Source organism: Melospiza georgiana, chromosome 1, assembly GCF_028018845.1.
Source record: "Melospiza georgiana isolate bMelGeo1 chromosome 1, bMelGeo1.pri, whole genome shotgun sequence".
NCBI lineage: Eukaryota > Metazoa > Chordata > Aves > Passeriformes > Passerellidae > Melospiza > Melospiza georgiana.
Genome location: NC_080430.1, coordinates 150671440 through 150691743, shown reverse-complemented (window position 1 = coordinate 150691743; position 20304 = coordinate 150671440). Strand labels below are relative to the sequence as shown.

At 41.8% G+C, this 20304-nt stretch overlaps 1 protein-coding gene across 3 annotated transcripts in view; it reads left to right on the top strand.

Annotated features, from left to right (window-relative positions):
- The first annotated feature begins 435 nt into the window (after nucleotides 1-435).
- The window catches only part of PTK2 (protein tyrosine kinase 2), a 187168-nt gene continuing 167299 nt past the window's right edge, over nucleotides 436-20304 (top strand). For 2 of the 3 annotated variants that reach the window (XM_058032494.1, XM_058032473.1), the window contains exons 1-2: nucleotides 436-565; nucleotides 15319-15377. The gene's annotated coding sequence lies outside the window, so the exon portion shown is untranslated. Of the gene's footprint in view, nucleotides 566-1553; nucleotides 1573-15318; nucleotides 15378-20304 lie in introns of those variants that run through there. The other variant, XM_058032483.1, reaches the window with a different exon arrangement.

Genomic DNA, 20304 nt, shown 5'->3' with positions numbered 1-20304 from the left:
ACCCACAACCTTGGCGTGGTGCCCAAGCAGGGTCACCCCAGAGCACAGGGACAGGGACAGCTCCAGGGAGGGCACAGGGCAGCTCCAGGGAGGTTCCACAACCGGAATATCGCAGTGTTAGAACGGGAGAACAGTTGTGCCAGCCGGTGCCACTGAGCCAGGACAAGGGGTTAAACTTCGCCTCTTCCCCAGCAAATTCGCCAGATCCCGTCAGGATCCGCGCTGCCTCGGGGAAGGAGAGAAGCAGGGAGGGAGGCGGGGAAGGGAGAACCCTTGAGGCGGGCGTGGGGACGGGACGCGCCTTTCCCACCTCCCCCGCCTCGCTCCCTGAGGGGCGGCACCGTGACCCCCCCCAGCCATGTTGGGGGGGGCAGCGCCGCATCCCATGGTGCAGCGCGCCGGGAGGGCGGGGAGAGAGGGACGGAGGGAGGGAGGGGAGGAGAAGGGAGGCGGCACTGCCCGCGCAGACCCTCCGGAGCCTTCTCCTCCTCTTCGTCCTCCCACCTCCTCCTCCAAGGCGGCTTCTCCTCGCCGCGGCGCCGGAGGCGGCCGTGCCCGCAGCGCGGTGAGTGCCGGCGGTGAGCGCTGCCCGGGGAGGGGGCGGGCGAAGCGGCCCCGATTTACATCACGGGGAGGGGGTGTAGGGGGGCAGCGGCGTCTCCTTCCGTGTCCCCCGCCCCAGCCCCCGGCTCGGGGAGCGGCGGCGGCTCCGCAGGGAAGGGAAGATTGTCCCCGGTGCCGCCCGTTCTGTGTGCCCGGGGAGGGGCTGCCGCGGCCACCGGGGCGCAGGAGGCACCGTGCGGTGGGCTGGGGGTCTCTCCGGGCAGAGCCGCTTCCCTCCGCGGGAAGGCAGGATGGGAAGGGGATGGCCGAGGAGGAGGCTGCGGGGAGAGGTCATCTAGTGCCCCGCCTGCCCCGTCCTCCACCCCGGGGGATCCGGCCGCCCCCTGCGCGCTGCCCGCCCCGCAGCCCCGGCCGGTCCCACCGGATGTGTCGGGAGGCGGCGAGGTGGAGCGGGACGGTCCGTAAAGTAAACAAAGGGAAAGGGAAGGGAGGAGGAGGAGGAGGAGGTATCCCCTCGCTGCCGGAGCCGGGCCGCCTGCCTTTGCCCCTTCCCCTCCTCAGGCGAGCGCGTAAACCAAACCCGTGGCTGCCTCTTGGAGCCGGAGCGGTAGCGCAGGGGAAGTAGTTGAGCTTTCTTCTCTTTAGGATTTGGGTTTTTTTTTTGAGGTGTGTGGGCTTTGGGGGTTTATTTTTGGTTTATTCTGGTTCTGCGCTCGCTGGGATCGTGTGATCCAGAGAGATCCGGGGCAGAGCTGCGCTCCCCTGACCCGGGGACAGCCCCGGCGGGGACGGGCAGCGAGCGGCGTCCCCTCAGCGCGGCTCCTGTCGGCCCGGGGGTGCCGCAGAACTTGGATCACACTGAGCCGCCTTTGCACTCCTTGGAGAAATGTGATATTTTTTTCTTTTTTTTTCCGGTTGTAAACCTGATTTTGGAGTACAGTGAGAATTGCAGCTGTAACAGAGAATCGTTTTCCTCAAATCCCCGCGACTAATTGTGAAGCATATGCTGTACGTGTCCAGTTCTCACATCTATTCTCTTCCCAGACCTCCTGTGCTCTGAGGATGCTTTTTTGGGACAGGGGGTAGACTTTACTCTTTGCTTTCCCGTTCTTTTTTTTGTTGTTTTCTGTCTGAAACAGCGTTGGCTGTGCTGTTTCTGTGTTAGTCCTGTTCCAGTGTATCCTGCAGGCCCTGGCACTGGAGCAATGTCAGCCTGGAGCCCAGTTTTTGGCAGTTTCACTGGGATAGGACCAGTGCTCTATAAAGGCATTAAACAAAAAGTTCACTTGTAAAGAGAAGCATTTGGGAATCCATAGTGAAATATTTAATGCAAATATTAGTGTAAGAGTGAAGTGGGATTGCAGTGTCCCTTTAAAATTCACACTCCTTTGGCTTTAGGTTGTTTGATATATTTTTTCCCCCTCCTGGATTAATTGGAAAAGTCCCACATTCCTCGAAGCTAATCTGCCTTTAGCGTCTGTGGTTCTGTTAAACCTGGGTAAGGTCAGGAGTGCAGCTGGATTTGGGCCAGAAAATATTAAATGTTACACAGTTATTTGGAACAGTTTGTTGTCTCACTGATGTTGTCCACATCCAAAATTCCACCACTTCCTTTCTCCACCTGTCCCTTTTTTGTTACCCCTGAGATCAGGCTGTTACCCTGCCCCCTTTGTGGGAACACCTTTGCCAGTCTGGTGTGATTTATGGATGGGAAACACAGCCCTTGGATTTTTTAAGCAGGGTGTGTGGCTGAGATTCTGTGCAGAATTTATGTGTACATCTTTGAGATCAATCCATGCAGGAAATTTAATGGACCTAAAATCTGGGATCCTGTTAACAGGGCAAAAAGGGAAGAGACACTGGTTGCTGGAAAAATTGTCTCTCACAGGACTGTAAAACTCTACAGGCAACTCAACAAGAGAAAAACAGTTCTGAAATTAATTTGTCTTTTGTGCTGTTATGTCTTAAATGCAGTTTCTGTGGAACGTGGCTGGGATTGATGTTTGTGTTGGTTGACCTTTTGTTTTGCAGGAAGGTTAAAATGTATACATGAAAGGAAAATGACATTGTGCTTATCTGTCAAAAGCTCTGTGCTGTTCTTGGCCTCAGCCTTGGTTTTTAAAGGTACTAAACATGTGCAGGGACACAGCAATCAGCTAGTGCCTTATTGGAGTACTTCATTCAGAAAGGAATATTCTTAGAATAACACTCATGTCTTGAATGTGTAATTTGCTGAAATAGCTTTAAAAATTGTTTCAAGATATCTAGTGATGCGACTTTGCTTCAGAGTGTGTTACCTGTTGTGGAAAGGGCTTTCTTTTTTCTTTTTTCTTTTTTTTTTTTTGTAATATAATGGTTTGCCATCTGAGTAATAATTGAATGGGAACTCTCAGTATGATGAACTCCACCAAGCTAATAGATATTTTGGGGAGGATGATAGGAGGAGAGAAAAGCCAGGAGTGTTTTCTAGAGATTAAGTAGTACAAGTGGTGGCTTTGATGGTTTAGGAGATTGTGTTCTGTTTTTTTTTTTTAGTGCATCCATGAATGTGGTGGGTTGGTTTTTTCTCCACTAGGAGGGAAACTAAAGAATTAATAATTTATTTCTTGCCATTTGTATAACAAAATGATTTTCCCCCCCGGTAGGCACTGCTGTGTGTAGTAGTATGGTCTTTATTTTGATAGAATATTAATAATAACTATACAGGCTTTTCCTGTTCATTTTACATCTTTTAGGATTTATGTAAAAATGCTGTTCCCTATGAAAAAGAACTTTGTCTTCTCAAACTGTAGTTTTGAAGAATATTGGTTATAATTTGAAGAATAAATAGGTTATAATTTTGCTGTTAAATCTCTGCAAAAGCACACAAGATTTGAGCAGTCTCACGTGGTTTTATTTGTCTTAGATTGGACCTTTGTACCTTTACATTTTATGTAGATTACTGCCTAAAGTGTGTTTTCACATTCTGGATAAATGTCAGTAACTGGGCTGAAGGTGCTTAAAAAGGAATTCATACTGGAATTTATATTCCAGATCTGTTTCCTGGTGTGGTTGATATTTAGCTCCATCAGATGTGGTTTCCAGACTAAATGTGTGTTTCCTCTCATCTCATTTTAGTGTAATTCTAAAGTTTCAATACCACAGACAACAGGGACATATTGATTTAATCTCTTCAAAAGGTTTTAATTGCAGGTCAGAATTTTAAAAACTGCACCAAGGAAATCCTTCCTGCATCACTTTGAGTTCCTGTCTGGGATAAGAGCACAAATGATGGAAAAACATTCTAAAAATCAATTCAGAATACATTTATTTAGCACCTGAACTACAGTGAGCCTTGTCTCCCTGAATGGTAACTTCTTCAGGATACAAATGTGCTAAAGGCTGTCTTTTTTATTCTAAAAAACCACACAAATCTAGAACCTTGATGCAGATGAATGCAAGAGCAGAGTTCATAAATTGTTAGCAATTTCAAGAGAGTCTCTTGGTTTGTATATAATGCCACTTAAAAGCCTTGAAAGTTGTGTGCTCTACCAGTGTTCAATGAATGTGCTTTATTGTGTCTGTCACAAAGACAGGAAGCTGCAAGAATGGGAAATTCAGTGGAAAATGTGGTATCCAGAGAGATGCCTGGGTTTAAATAGGGGATTTTGGGGTGTAAGAGAGGAAGGACTTCTATGGAGATGGTTGAGTAAATCTTTCTGAAAACTTTCATTCCTGCTCTCCATATTCAGGTAGAGGTTGATGGCTAAGAAAAACTATCAAAAAAAAAGTGGTTGTTTAGGGGCTGAACAGTTAAAAAACCTGTGTGGTTGGGGTTGTAGGCTTAATTTTTTATGTTCCCTGTCCCATTCCTGTATAAATTCTGTGTTTTTTCCACTGTGTAAGCTTCCTCATGTAGGAGTTTCTTGCTTGTCCAGCATTGTGCTCCTGATGCTGGAATAAGAATCTTGTATTTGGGCAGACTTGTGAGTGGTAAGGCTTTTATTAAAAAAAAAAAAAAAAACAAACAAAAAAACCCAAACAAAAATATAATCAAACAAGCAAAAGCACAGAAAACTCTGTGTGGCTTGATCTGTTTTTCTGGATTTGTATTAAAGCAGACTCAAGAGAGCCAGCTGTGATTGCCCAGGTGTGTGGTAGCTTTCCAAGCATCTCCCTGCAAATTTCAGCAGTTCAAACGCCTTTCAGCACATCAGAGGGATGTGGTGGTGGAGGGAGTTGACTCAGGGAGTCGTGTGTGGAAGGAAAAGTTTCTGAGGTGGCAGGAGAGCCACAGAAACTGATTTTCTCTGGCTCTGACAGTGCTGGAAACGTGGAGATGCAGCTCAGTGGTGCTGTCAGTGGTTCATGGATGAGGAAGAAAATGGAAGACAGTTTGTGAAATCTGGTGTGCAGGATTTGAATGCAACTTCTGTCAAGTAAAAATCTGAATGGAAGAGGCAATTAACAATGCTGAAGGCAGCAGGCTTTGTTAGAGAAGCTCTGATTCTCTTGCATTACTCTGAATTCTGGGTGTATTTAAATGTTCCTCAGCTCTGCAGCAGTCCTTGGCTGAACTGGCAAAACTCTCCTGGACTGGATTTCCTTTTTTGCCCATAACTTCAAGACTTTTTTCTGCCCTCTGTTTTTCTGCATTGCTCCTCTGCCCCTTTTTGTCACATTCAGTGCAGAAGGGGCACATGAAAGGAGTTTTAGGTAGTTTTTGTTTGCTCCCTATTGCATGGAAGCATTACATTACCTTTTGCTTTTCTTCTGGGAAGGCAACCTGACAAGCACTCAACTGTGTTTCATTTTCCTGCTGAGTTCCATCTGGGTGACAGTGTAGGATAGGTCAGTTTAGAGTTAATCCCTCTCATGGTGGCTCTTTCCCTGCTTATGGAACTGCAATTTAACTCATTTCCAGAACCCAGAATAATTTCCTTCCTTTTGCCCAGAAATGTATAGGCAAACCCTCTGCATCAGTGTCCTGCAGCCTCTGCTGTTGATCCAGCTACATTGAACAATAAATTTGGAATATTCAGCCTGTGTGTGTGTCAGGAGTCCTTAAATGAGGCACTTGTTGGCTTTGCAGAGAGAGAACTGACTGAGCTGAAGCAGTTCCAGTGCTTGGACAGGGAGAAAGGGTCAGAGGGCTCTGCTGACTCCGAGCTGCTCCTGCTTCCTGCTGCCATGCTCAGGCCTTGCATTGTTTACCCACACTGAGAAATTCACAATTCCTGCTTTTGTTTTATTTTGGTTTGGAGGAGGAGAGAGGGAGCAAACTGTCTGAGCCTCTCAAGTGTCTTTGGAAGGCAGAGATCATTTTTCCTGTAGTCCCATTGAAGTTTATAGGAAGGATTTGAAACAGCAGATGATTTTTTAAATCTTGTTTCCAGTTTTCTTGCTGCAATAATTAGGTTTCAGGGCAAAACCAGAAGTTTAGTTTAGCAGAGGCTCAGAATGAGTTAAATGATGTATTTTGCAGCTGTGAATGCACTTTTTTAACCAGGTATCCACTTCTTTGCCCGGGCTTAAGCAGTGCCTGGAATTATCAGTGATCTAATCCATGGGATGTGCAGCAGCCAGTGAGGTCTCTGCTCCATCAGCATTTAACAGGTAATTTCCTTGCAGTGCATCCAGGATTACTCTATTGAAGGTACTGGTGAGAGACTTAGAAATCCCAATGTCTGAGTTACACCCAGTGCTGGAGATTTACATCAATCAATACCTGTTTCATCCTGGCTGTTGTAGGTTTTATGTTCAGCATGAATGCTGAGGCAAGTTTGTTCTCAGTAATACTCTGCAGCTTTGAGATTCAGAAATTGTGTGATCTTCAAAAGAGAATTTCCTCTTACTGATTTCAGGCAATCTTTTAAATTCTTTTTCTATGAAAGGTAGTAGGAAAACATAAAATCTGCCACCATTTTCTTACTTGCACATGGGTGTCTGCTCTTGATTTCTTTTTTTTTTTTTTTTTAAACTGGGCAGTTCCAGCCTTTCTGTCTTCACAGGGGCAAATAGTCTGTGTTCTGGGTTAGTATGCTGGCATTTTTATTGCCTGCTTTTTTCAAGTAAAGGTTAATACAGAAAGAAGAAAAATAAAGTTAGTGTTTAAAAGCATACAGTTCCTTTTTATTTTTGGTTAACCAACCAAGTTGTTTACCAGTTTTTCCCCCTGCTGTTTCTAATACACTTTTCAAGCAGAAATTCCTTTTGCTGGTGGCTGAAAGCTCTTGTGGCTCCTCTATGCCTGGGTGTACCTCAGGTTTTAGCAGCCTCCTCCTCCCTCCCCTCTGCTGCTTTACTGCTGCTCTGCAGTGGAAGCTCTGTACAGGCAGAGTTAATTCATGATGGATGTCCCAGTGTAGGCACTAAAGGGGATGTGTGACAGGTACCTTTGTCATTCAGTTGTTGGAACTAACTTTTTGTAAAGAGGTGAACTTCAAATTTAGTTTGGTACAAGTCCTTACCCCTCTTTCTTTACCCTTTCCCCTCCCAATTTCCAGAACTTGGAGGTGTTGTTGTGTTTTTGCCACTGTCCAGGACCCCTCATGCCTGCTGATGGTGGTTTTGTCATCCAGGCAGCTGGGAACCACTGACACAGCCACAGTGTCAGAAATTGGGACTCATTTTATTTCTCCTCTTGTGGCTTCTTCTTTTCCTTGCAATGGCAGATGAATTCAGCTGCTGTGTTGTTGTTTGTTTGCCTTTAATATAAGGACAAAACTGGCACAAAACCAGCTCAGTTCTGAGGTGCTTCCTGTGGAGTGCCCATCACAGGAGGAGCACAAACCATGATGTTGGATCCAAGCTGCGAATTTCAGGAGCCATCTTACAGCTTGGAGTGAACCTGGGCATGGCCACAGCAGTTAATTCATGTTTGTCTGTGCTCCTTACCCCTCATCATGCCTGTTTAGGAAGTTTGATAAATAAAATACATTTCATTTTACAAATATGGCAGAAAAAGGGCTGATAGTTAATAAGTATATAGAATTGTACGTCCGAATTAATGAGCCACAAGTTGGAAAGTTTTAAAATCTCTCGAGTTCCATTTTTAATTGTATCAAAAACTATTAAATATTGTTTAATTTTAAACTTGTTTTCCATTGGCAGCTTTCGCCCAGGAAACCTTCCCAGACTGCTGACATGTGTTGGTCTCTCGCTCTCAGTGAAGCTCTTTGCAAATGTTACAAATTACAGTTTCAGTTCTTGCTCTGGTGTTAACAGCTCCATTATGGGAACACTGTTAATTAATGGCTAAAGAAGTAATTCTGAATTTTTATCAGCTCTCATTTTCTATTTCAGGCTTAAGCACTATATCCTAGAGGCTTCTAGATTTCAGTTAGTTTATTAATTATCTTGTCATTTCCACTTCAGTTTGTATAAATCACAAAGCTGGCTGTTTTCTGCACTTGTTCAGCTCTACAGCCTCTGTTACTACTCCATGTTTAGTGCATTTTGAATTTTGTTGTTCAAATGTTCTGCTCAAAATATGCTTTTAAACTCCTGCAAGCGTTGAGTGAGCTGGGATGTGCAGGTTATTGATTGATGGGTGCTCAGTTTGTGATTAACCTCTGCTGTGCAGGTAAAGAAATGTTCTGCTCTGGTGTAGCAGGGGGGTAAATAATGATTTTTCTGCTGGATTCAGCACTGGTAGGATTTAATTAGAATTCTGTTCAGGTTTGGGCACTGGACTTCAAGAAGGGGTTTTCTTTTTTTGGATGCTTTTAGTAGCAGATGCCTGAGAATATGACATCCAAGAACTGAACAAATTAAGATGCTAAGACTTAACAAGAGATAAGAAGTTAAGTTATTCCCATGCATTATGCTGCTACAGGGATAAAGATGATAAAGGATTACAGGGACTAAAGTGAGAATTAGTTGATTTAAATAATGGGACCAAAGACTTGGGTTGCTGCTTGGGGAGCAAGCCTTTTAATTCCAAGAATAACAAACCAGTGGAATTGATTAAGGGAGGGACTCATCCCTGACAGTCTCCAAGAGCAAATTAGGCATCTGTCAGAAAGAAGATGTTCTTCATTCCTGCCTGAGGAGTGGCAGCCTGACCAGGTGACCTCTTGAATCCTGCCCAGCACTGGTTTTGGTGGTGAGAGCAGGTAAAGAATGTGGGGTTGTTATTTGCAGAATCATGGTGATAATCAAAAAGGAGCTGAGAATCCCCTGTGAGCTCCTGTGCTCTCTGTGATCTCTGCAGTTGTCTGAGACTGCAGCTCTGATGTGAATCTGTCCCAGGCCAAGCAGGTTGTGTTTCCTTTGTGGAAGGCTGGAATGGTCATGGGCAGAAGAACTTTCTGCAAATGGAACTGTCATGTTCTTCTGCAGGTGTTACCTACACAGGGCTTGGAAAACAGCATTAACAACTGGTTACTGATGTTACAACAATTAGTTTAGCTGCTGGTTTATCTAATTTCAAGGAGGAAAACATCTAAGACTTTTAAACTCTACAAACAAGTTGGTTAAGTGGTCTTAGGATGACTTTTCTTGTTTCTTTTATTATTGCCCTTCAATTAGTTACAATATATTATTATTTACTAATAAGATGAGCTTTGTTTTCAGAATAATAGGAATTTCTTTGTTTTTCTGTCAGTCTTTCACTCTTCACCATGATAGTTTGTATTTGATGTTTTACCACTAGGCTTTGTCTTAATCATAACTTAAATGAATCTGTTTTAAAGCAAGTCAGGATATTTCTCTGCATTTTGACATGGGAGGAACAAGTTGCTACTGAGATTGGGAAGCAAAATTAAGTAATCTTTAGTGAAAATATGTGTGAAGACAAGATGTAATCCTGGCTGGCTGTACCTGGTGCAGCTGTGCTGAAATTTGGGATTCACAGAGCAGCCTGCATTTGAGATGATCCTTAGGACAAAGTAAATGCATGGATCTGGTAGCTTTTTAATTCTAGGTTAAAAATTAGAGGCAGAAGGTGTTGAAATTAACATTTCAGTGCTGCATCTGAGTTTTTGTGGTGCCTTTAGGCTAAAAGGTGAAGCTGAGAGTGTGGATCTGTGCAATGTGTGGGAATCTGTGTAAACTGCTGTGGTCTGGGGAAATAACTGTCTCTTAAGAAGCCCTCAATTGGTGTGGAAGTAAAGGGAAGCCTTTTTCTTGTCATCTGCATTAAAACCTGTTTTTTCTGTTCTAAAAACTGGTTTTCTTGTTTAGGATTGTCTTTGTACATTGTGGGATTTCAAATGGTGGCTGAGGGGACTCTCCACCAAGGAGGAGGATTGCAGTACACTCTATCCCTAGTGGATATGTACAGATGTTGTTTTATACTTATTAATTAATAGTTATCAGGAAAAATCAATCCCTTTCCATAGGTAAAAAATATTATTTTTATTTTGCCCACATATTTTGATGATACAATTTGAGGACTGAAATGTATAATTTATTTATATATATTTTATATAATATTATTATATATAATATTATTATATATAATATATATTATATTACAACAATATAATATTATATATAATAAATATTATTATTTATAATTTATAAGAGAAATAGTGGAAAAAAGTAAATGGGATGTGTTTTTTTGGGGAAAAAACCACATAGTCTGACTTGGTCTTTTCTCAGACATTTTGTGAATATTAGATTGAGCTTAGTCCCTCTGTTTCTTGGTTATGGATAGGAAAAAAATATCAGTCAGAACCTTTGTAAAACTTAGTCAAAGAGTGGAGTCCAAAGGAGGAGTGGGATGTAACCCTGAATTCACTTCTGTTCCATTTCCTGCCTGGAGTTCCTGACAGTATTTCATTTGTGTAAGAAATGGAGCTTTGGTACTCTGGGAATTTGCTACCTACATGAATTTATTAAATAACCAAGTGATTTTTTGGAAGATTAGGCCCCTTTAGAGGAAGCTGGTGTGCAGCACACAATTAATCCTCAGATGTGAATGAAGCCAGAGCTGAGCTGTGTCCCAGGCTCCCAGCCCCTGCTGATCCAGCTCAGTGAAGGGGGATTTCTCTGTGCTCCCCTCACAGTTCCAGCAGCCGCTGTTGGGCCTTGCTCTCCTTTCATCAGAGGAGGAGAGGGAATTCTTCAAGTCAGGAGTGTGTAACATTGGCTTCATTTTACAACTGAATCAGCTTTTTCTTCTCTTAAAGGCAAACAAAACCTTTAAACTGTTTTCACAATCTGAAGAGAGTATTGAACAGAGCTTCCCTTCCTAGGAAACAGATTTTGGAGTTCTGAAATGTATTTATCTGTGTGGCTTTTCGGTGGTAAATGGGGATTGCACTGTAGTTCCCTCTTTCAAGAACCATTGGTACCTCTGTGGAAATAGATACTGAGCACCAGTATTCTCCAGTGGGAGTGGGAACATTGGTCATATTAAACTGAGGAAGAGATCATAGAGTGAAAGTACAAAAAGGGTGAGGACTGCACAAGTTGTGAAAATAAATGTACATAAAGCACATTTCTGTGAATACCTTACTCTTGAACTTGATAGAAGTAAAAAAAACAAGGCAAGACCTTGTGGGTTGCTGGGTTGAGATGAGTTTTGCAAAGGCAAGATGAAAGTGGTGAGTTTGAGAAAGGGTTTGGAGCACAGTCAAAATGAAGTGGGGAGGGGAGAGTGGTGGTGCCCATGTGCATATAATGTGAGTACTTAATGCACAGCTGTTGCTTGAAATATGATAGTTTTTTGGACTGAGTCTGTGTTACAGCAGTTTGAAGTGTTGTGTTGAACTTGTGTTCTGTGTTGTTAAAGCTGTGTCTTTTTAGCTGATTTTATCTGCTGGCTCATGTGAACAGGAGGTGATAGTAAGTATGGACTCAATTGTTTTTTGTGTGTGTTTTTAGTATGATATGGAATTGAGATCTTACTGATATTTGTACTTCTTTTCCCAATTGAGTTATAACAACCTGGTTAAAAATTTCTGCAGGAGTCCTGGTGGTGCAGCTGACAGTGCCATAGGGGGGTGAGTTTTGGGGTGATGTGCTTAGGCTCTATGTTTGGTGTCCAGATTCTGCTTTATGGACTAGATTCTTCTGGTGAACAAACCACTATGCAATGGTGAGATGACATTAGTGCTTTTATGCTAATTACTCTGAAACAAAGCTGTTAAATCCTCACAGCCTTGTCTGTGAGGTGCTTTTGAGTCTGTCTAGGATTCAGTAACTGCCCTGACTGTTCTGGGCTTCTCCTGAGTCATTTGTTAATAGATTATACCCAGGGCTGTGTTGTAATTATCCTTTTGCATGGGGGTGTTTTTGGTGCTGCTGCTGCCAGTTCAGTGCTTGAGGTGTGGGGCAGGGGTGAGATAATCTAGGTTTGCATGGATGTACAAGTTGGAAGGGACCCAGAAGGACCAAAGGACCAAGGCTTGGTGCCATGACTGCTTCCATGGGGAGTTCCAGTGACTGAGCCCCTTTCCTGTGAAGAACCTTTCCTCATGTCCAATCTGAATTCCCCCTCATGCATCTTCATCCCCCTTTTTGTCTCCTAAATATATATGTTATACAGACTACATTTTTTCAAAAGACCTATGGAATGCTTCACTTCCTATCTTGTTAAAAAATTAAATCTTAGATCCTTTCTGCCTCCTTAAAACAAGTGGCTGGAGAATAATTCCCTATGAACAGTGTGCAGTTCACTGATGGAAATTTGTTTGTGGTTGCTCAGTGACTGAGCCAAAGTTCACTTGGTTCAGTTGTTTGTGCAAGATAGAGGAGAGTACAGGAGGAATAACATTGCAGATAACCTGGCTAGAATTGTCTCATCTCTGCTGAAGGAGATTTTACTTGTGCCCAGCAGTTGCTGTTCCTGTTCTTTCCCTGCCCTGACAGAGCTCCTGAAGCCTTTCCTGTCTCCTGGGATCCTTGTGGAGTTTTCCTTTGACACTGCAGAGCCAAAGGGGCATCAGCAGAGACCAGATTAAGTGTTCTGTAAGGCTGCAGTGCATAAAATTGTTTATTTGCTTTGTTGCTGTGAATCAGTTTGTGGAACCACTACACAGGGTTAGGAGAGGGAAGTGAAACAAATAATGTTGGTTTTTGGTGGTCCCTCTTTGGCTTTGTGGAGTTTGAAGTCATTGAGGTCACTGCAGTGTTGAAATGGATTGGAGAATCTGGGAAGAAGAGGTATTGGTGTGTGAAAAGAGTGAAGAGGAGAAATTTTCTTGAAGACAACAATCAAAGAACTTTAAAGGTAGCTGGAAACATAAGGAAGCTGAAAAAGGAGCTCCATGCCTAGAAGATAAATTAGGATTTTTACTCCTGGATACTGGAAATTGTCTAATGGCTCAATCCTTGGGGAAGGATTCAAATTAGAGAGAATAGAATGATCCTGGAGGACAAAACTTGAACTGTCAGGCCTTTTATGTGGACATTTAGATCTACAAATAAATTATCTTTTAATTAGAAATAGGTAGAATTCTGTGTTGATTTTAGGAGCAGAGTAAGCTATTATAGGGGAAGATAAAACAGAATAAGGAAAAATAAGGAAGCAAAACTGGACCAAGTGGGTGACTTGCAGCTGGATGGGACAAGTCTAAAAGTTTTTCACCCCAAAAAGTGTTAAATTTAATATTTAAGTATTGTAATTTAACTGAAAACCTTTCCCATGTGGAAGAAAGTAGAGAAATTTCAAAAGCTATGAAAAATCCCCCTCCCTTCTAATTTTTTTCCTCTGAGCAGCTATACTTGTTTGGGTTTATTTTATTTAAAGAAACCATTTTGTAAGATCCATAGATTTTTAATTTTTTTTTTTTACAAAAAGTCAAAATAAAAGCACAGATCTTCAACCCAAACAATTTTTTTGTTTAATCTTCTTTTGCCCACTTTAAAAGCTTTCAGCATTTTATCCCCATTAGAAGGACACTAATTGGTCTTTTAAGAAGTGTTCCAACTGCTTGGAGCATTGGAGAGTTCTTGTCACCACTTGCTTCCTAAGTCATTGCTGAATGAAGGAAATCAGCAAGTAACCTGTGAAAACAAATACTGGCAAGGTGTGCCTGGCAAAGGGAGAAGAAATGATGCCATGTTTGGGTTGTCCTGAGTGCATTGCTTGTAGGAACTAATGAGCAAATGAGAGGCCCTTTATGTGTCCTCTGGGATTGCCTCCCACCATCAAATCCATCCCAGGGCCGTGCATTTGTACACTGAATTTCACACACGTGGCTGCTTCCATTGAAAATCAGTGAGAGAACTTGTGGGGAAAATTTAACATGTCTGCAAGTGTTTGCATTATTGATGCCTCAGCAATTAAAATAATATTTTTCTAGCATTTGGTGCTTTTTTGATGCTGTGTGTAAGTCCCATGGTATTACACACACAATTATTTTAACAAGTATTTTATGGGTGCTACTGATGTAACTTCCCAGAGTAGGGAAAGGTCATCACTGCTGGCCTTGGAAATTAAATTTAGCTTTTGCTTTATCAGAAATCATCTTCAGTTAAATCAATCAGTGCATGGGTTTCTCAGTCTGAGAAACAGTCTAATGAGCAATTTGCCATGAGATCATTCCCATTGTGTTAATTATCAGTGTTTTTACAAACTGTCCCCAATCATGACTAATTCCATAAAACCCTTCAGAGCAAGCATGATTCTGTTGTTTGCCACTCAGTCTGGCAGGGGTGGTGGGACAGCCTGACTTGGCAGATTCTGTTAACCATAAAATCAGGGTTTGGAAACACCATAAAAGCAGCTCAAGTTCTTGCTGGTTTTTTTTCTGCATGGTGTGGATGTGTGTTTCAGGTAAATTCTGTGACTCTTTTTTCTGGTTTTCATGTTAAAATTAAAGTATTTTATTTTTCTCCCCCCCCCATACCAGTTTATTACAGCTTAGATGAAACCTTAAGAGAATCTGTGCAGAGGTTATTTGCATTTTTTATATTACTTTATCTGATGAGATTTTTTTGTGGAAATCTTTTGTGACCTTTATGTGTGTGGAAAATGAAGTATCTAAGGTGAATTAAGTTTGAGAAACAAACTTTATTCTTAGAAATCCAGTTTTAAGAGCATAATACATAAGCTTGGGCTTTCTGCTGGTACTTTGTCCCTATAGTATATATTTGTTTGAAAGGCAAAGAAAAAAAACAACTGGCCAAGTAATTAATACACTCAACTCTCTGCATTACTTGGCTCTGGAATTCTTATAGCTCAATTGTTTTCTTTAGGAAACAAACCCCCAACTCTCTGTGTATTGAGCAATATCTGTGTATTTGTTACCTCAGCTGAGAGCTGCTTGGCTGCCCTGTGCTGCACACACCCCGAGGAGATAAATGCTTTTCACTGCTTCCTCCCACACACTTTGCATTTTCCAGGGAAGCACTTTCTAATTCTAGATCTGGATGCTGCTGATGTTTTGAATCACTCATCATAGTTTTCAGCCCTCACTTGTTTTTGCTATTAAATGTATATATCAGTAATAAACGTTCATTTTGTGATGTTTTAACCCTTCTTCTTCAAAGGAACAAATCAATATAACTTGGGAAATTTTTACTTTGCTTTCATGGGAACAACAGGATTTCAGGCAACTTATCTGTTTTGAGTTCAGATACAAGTCTCTGGCTTCTACAAACTTCTGTGTTTTGTTTTAGGGTGGGTTTTTTTGTTCTTTTCCTAAGAAAAGAACATCCAGCTAAATAATCTGCACTTATAAAATAGGATGTGTACTGCAGGTGGTTATCTTGTCTCCATAACATGAATATCAGTTAATTTGTTCTTAAGATTTTTGGATGTTAGACTACTTTGACATTAATTAAGAAAATACCCTCATGAATTCTAAATATTTGTTTCAGATTTCATGTTTCATCCTGTACTGAGCACCTGCTGCTGAGAGCTGGAAAGTCTACTTAGGGTATGTACAACAGTTAATGATTTCAGTTTCACACTGAGTTTTGTTCTGGGCAAAGCAGGTCAGGATGAGATTTCGTTTTTGTTGTTTCCTTGTGATTATTGAAAATCCTGATTGTTAACCAGTGGGTGTTAAAACAGAATTTCTTGGTTTGTTTTTTTCCCTGAGCCTCCTGGAATTGGCTTTTCTCTCACAGCCTGTTCATGGTCCTTCCATTCAGCCCGAGGTGGGCGGACCAGTGCACCAATTAATTTATTGTACATGGGAGGAGTTTGCAAGGTGTTTTCTCACCTACCAAAGCCACTTGGCTGAAATTTGTCTGACCAGTGCCATGTGCTGCCTTTTGGAGCAAAATACTACAAATAATTCTCTATTCTCATCTTCTGCATTTCTGTAGTACAGAAGAAATGGCTCTTAATAAAACAAAATCTTTGCTGTAGGGGTGCATGGCCTAATCTGAAGAAGTTTAGCTGAAAGCAGGAGTAGAGAATTGCAGCCACAGAATTCTTTGTATTATAGAATTTATTTCTGGTCTGCATGTTTTTGATTCCTTGTGACACCCCCATCCCCAGGGTGAATGGTTATATTTGAAAATTTCAGTTTTACTGCTCAGTGTAGTTGGTATTTCTGACTTCTGCCTTTACTGCAGCTCATATATATGGATGTTTGGAATATTCTTCCATTTGAGTGTGGCTAGAATAACTTGCTGGATCCTTATTTTTTCTTTGTGGTTTGGTTTCCTCCCCTTTCTGCAGCCTTCCCTGTGGTTGGTGGTTTGAGAGCCTGTATTAAATTTATTTTTTTTTTTTCTATTGCTTAGGCTTTGGCAGGTAACAAAATTCATCTCCTGCTACTTCAGGAGCACTTTTGAATCTAAGTTGTGGATATGGTTACCCTTATTTAAAACTTGATATCACCTGGTCTAGAGTCATTGGTGTTCTTGCCTGGACTGTGATACAGTTGAGAACAAAGGAGATGTTGCAGCTTGCATTTCACATGGAGCAGGTCCCTAATGGAGCTTCAGGCTGTGATCTTATCCAAAATATTTGTGTTTTCATCTTCAGGAATCAGCAGAGGGTCACTTAATGTCTCCTCACTATCTAAATTTGCAGGGACAGATATCTTTATTCTTCAGTAGCTTACTTCTGGATCTCATCAGCCTTTCTTAAATTTCAGTTTTCAAGCTTATGATGAATATTTGCTTCTCTTCTACAATTTTTTCCCTTCCCTTTTCTGGTATGGGATGATGTTTGTTTATATTATGCAGTTAGTTTTTCCCAAGGAATTCCATCTACTCTTACTACTCCAAAGAAAAAGTTTGAATGGCTTAAAAAATAGTAGCCTTCACTTAAGTTGGAAAAAACCCAAAATATTTCAGTTGGAAGCAGTACTGATATTTTTATCAGTTAAAATCAAAATTTGTAGTCTTGTGTCTCATGTTAATTCTGACTTATGATTCAGATGGAAACTCAGACACTTGAAAAATATTTCCTGCACATGGAAAACTAATAGTGTGGGAAATCCAGAAAACAAGGGCAGGGGGATGGGAGCAAAACATTTTATCATATATAAAGGCCTGCAAATCAGATCTGTGAGTTCAGGGGGTTTCTAATGCTTCCTTGAATTTTGTTTGACCTTTTGAGAGGAACAGCTCTGCCTGTTGTGATGTCACAAAGAAAAGAAGTGCACTTGTATGTTTTGTGAACTGAAGGCAATTGCTCCCTGGAATACATGGTTCCAGTGAGTCATATCCTGGTAAAACCATGACAACAAAGTATTTATTAGTTGGTAAGGTAAATAGCTTGCAGTACCTGCCTAGATAAGACTTCATAGAAAACCAGCCCAGTGAATAACAAGGCTGTGAAATATAATGTAGAGTAAGAGGAAACAGTGAAAAATCTTAAATGTAGATTGCAAGTACTTCTGACTTGTCACGTTTATATTGAAGTCTGTTTTTATTTTTTTTATTTCTGGCTGAGGATTTGATAAGAGGAAGGGATTAGTGCTGCTTGCTCTTTGAAAGTGGTATTCTATATGCAAATACTGCAAAGACATTTCCAGTGGAAGTGGCAAAAAATGTGCTGCATCTCTTACTTATCCAGCTGCTTTATAAACTGTTATTTTTTGTATTCATATTGATAGTCTTTTCAGCATGTGCTCACAGAGGTTGTGATTGTGTGGAACAAAGTGTTTGCTCCCAGTCCCTTTGTGTGTTCAGGACAGCATTCAAGCCCTTCTCTTACAGGATGGAGTTTTCAAGTGTGCTGTGGTAGTGCTGCCTTCACCTCTCCATCCTGTGGTTTTATTGATATTTGTACTGGGTGGAGTCTCAGAATTTAGGATGAAAGGTTTCAGTTTTGGCTCTGGGCTGACATGGCTGTTTTTGTTGTAACATTTAAAACTTGCACTCAGAGCAGATCTCTCTCTGATTTGACCAGCACTGAAATCACTTGGCAGTTCTGTATTTAACCCAGCAGGTATCAAGGCCATGAAAGAAAAGCAGGAAACTTGACAAAATCACTCAGCTAACATCATCCTGAATGCCTGAAGGAAAGGGGGCTTGGGGAGACCTTATTGCTCTCTACAACTGCCTGACAGGAGGTTGTGGACAGGTGGGGATTGGGCTCTTTTTCCAGAAAACAAGGGACAGGACAAGAAGAAATAGCCTCCAGTTGCTCCAGGGGAGATTTAGATTGGATATTATGAAAAAATGCTTTCACCAAAGGGTGGTTCAGCATTGGAACAGGCTGCCCAGGGAACTGTTTGAGTCCCCATCCCTGGGAATATTCAAAAGATATGGAGATGTGACACTGGTGACATGGTTTAATGGTGGCCTTGGCAGTGCTGGGTTGATGCTTGGACTCGATGGTCTTAGAGGTCTTTTCCGACCAAAATAATATTATCATTCTCAGATAATGAGTGCAGAGGACAAAAATAATGAAATAGGGATTATGAGCAGCAGTTCTGTTTAGCTTTATAATTCTGACTTACTCCTCAGGCCAGTGTTTGAGCACAATATTGGTGCAGGCATTGTGTGGATAAAAATGTGTAATTTTACCTGTACTTATTGTGTGATTTCAAACACTGGTCAGCCATTGACAGGAGGTGCTGGAGCCCTTCCACCTAAGGAGCAGCTTCCAAAGATGTTCTCTGGATTTGTATCTCTACTGCAAGTGACTTCAGGTGCTTTCCAACTTTATGGTTTTATTCCAGGTGAAATTAAACTAGGTTTGGATGAGAAACCTTGTTGTATCCAGAATACAGATGGAAAAATTAGTGTCCCTTTTTATATCTCATAGTTAGAAATACTTCCCCAGTGAAATTTCAGAGATCTGGGTTCTTGTGTGTTTTGGATGTTATGCATTTAATTTTGTTTTAATACATTCAGGGCTTTTCTCTTGACATAACATTTGTTTCAAAAGATTTCAGTTGGCACTTGAAGGGGTGAAGAACAAGCACTCTGTTCTCAAGTGTGAAGATAATTAATGGATGTTGCTCCTTGCCAGGAAGACCTGCATGCTTATAGCTCCTCCTGGCTTCTGCAAGTGGAATTTTGCTGGGCTTCCTGCCTGGTTTGTTATTCTGGACTTCTGGGTCATTGCAGAAAGATTTACTTTGCCACCAAGGTTAGGATAAACTTCAGCTTCTTCCAGGGAAGCTGGGCTTGCATGTGTGTGAGTTGAGTACAGAACATCCTCTTCTCCCAGGCTGGGCCCTGCCAAGGGCTCTGTGCTGTGTCTGTGCTGACAGGCACCCCCAGGCTTTCACAGCCCTTAGCTGGGGTGTGAGGAACACAAACCTCCCTGGGTGCTGCCTGGTGCCTTCCTGAGCTCTGCCCTTTGCTTGGCACAGCTGATCCTCCTCCTCCTGTCCCTAGAGCAATTGTTTTCTCTTCCAGGGGACTAAGTGGGCTTGGGGGATAAATTTCAGTGTTTGGGGTATTGTCCTGCATTGTCTCATCCCTCTGTGAAGTTCAATAGAACTTCAGCCTGTCTGGATTATCCTGGAATATGTTGTGAGATAGAATGAAGCACAGCTTCAGTTTCCCCTCTGGAGGTGCCAAAGGTCTTCTGTATCCCAAAGAAAATATTTGTTTTGGTTGTTAGCCCTCTTGTAAATGTGAACAGGGAAACATCAAGCAGAAAACAGTCTGACTCTGTAAATAGTCCTGCTTTGTGCTGCAGCTTGGATGGGGCTGGAGCAGCACATTCTGATGATGCCAGGGATAGCCAGGCAGTGCTGCTGCTGCTCCAGACTGTTTCAATGGCAGCTTTAAGTAATGATATTCTGGTTCTTATTTGAGGTGGAGTTTGTAGCTCTGCTTCTTTGAGAACACTCAGCTTGCTCAGTGGTAGTGCAAAATTGGCTTTTGATCTTTGTCTTGGTTAATGGGTTAAGATCTGTTCTGTCTGTTGTTTTCTGTAGGAAATGCACAAAAATGTTTAATGCTGGCCTAGGAAAGTTTCTAAAAGCAGCAGAATATTCTGAATCTTTGAACAAGACCATTGTTATACAAAATAATCAGTGACAATGTGCTCCTCACTGCTAGGTGGCAGATTTCTGAACTTTCCATTTTGTCCAGGTTTCAGATACTTAGTGAATCAGCTCCCTGTCAACCTTGCATGTCCAAATACGCCTTGGTGTTGAAGAAAATCTGAAGAGAATTTTCTGAAAACATAAGAAAACCAAGATTCAAACCAGATGGATTCAAGTCTTTTCAAGGGCTTGAAAAATCCATTTTTACCTTAAAAACTGAGTGAAGGTTTCCAGGCTTTTATGGCAGTGTTTGTTACTGGTGTAGCATCTGGAGTTGTAGTGTGGGGCAGGTTGGAATGAGTGTCCTTACAAGAGAACCAACATTAGAGGATACAAATGTACTGACATGTCATAAAATATAAGGAAAAAAAAGGTCCAGCTTGATAGGCAGCAG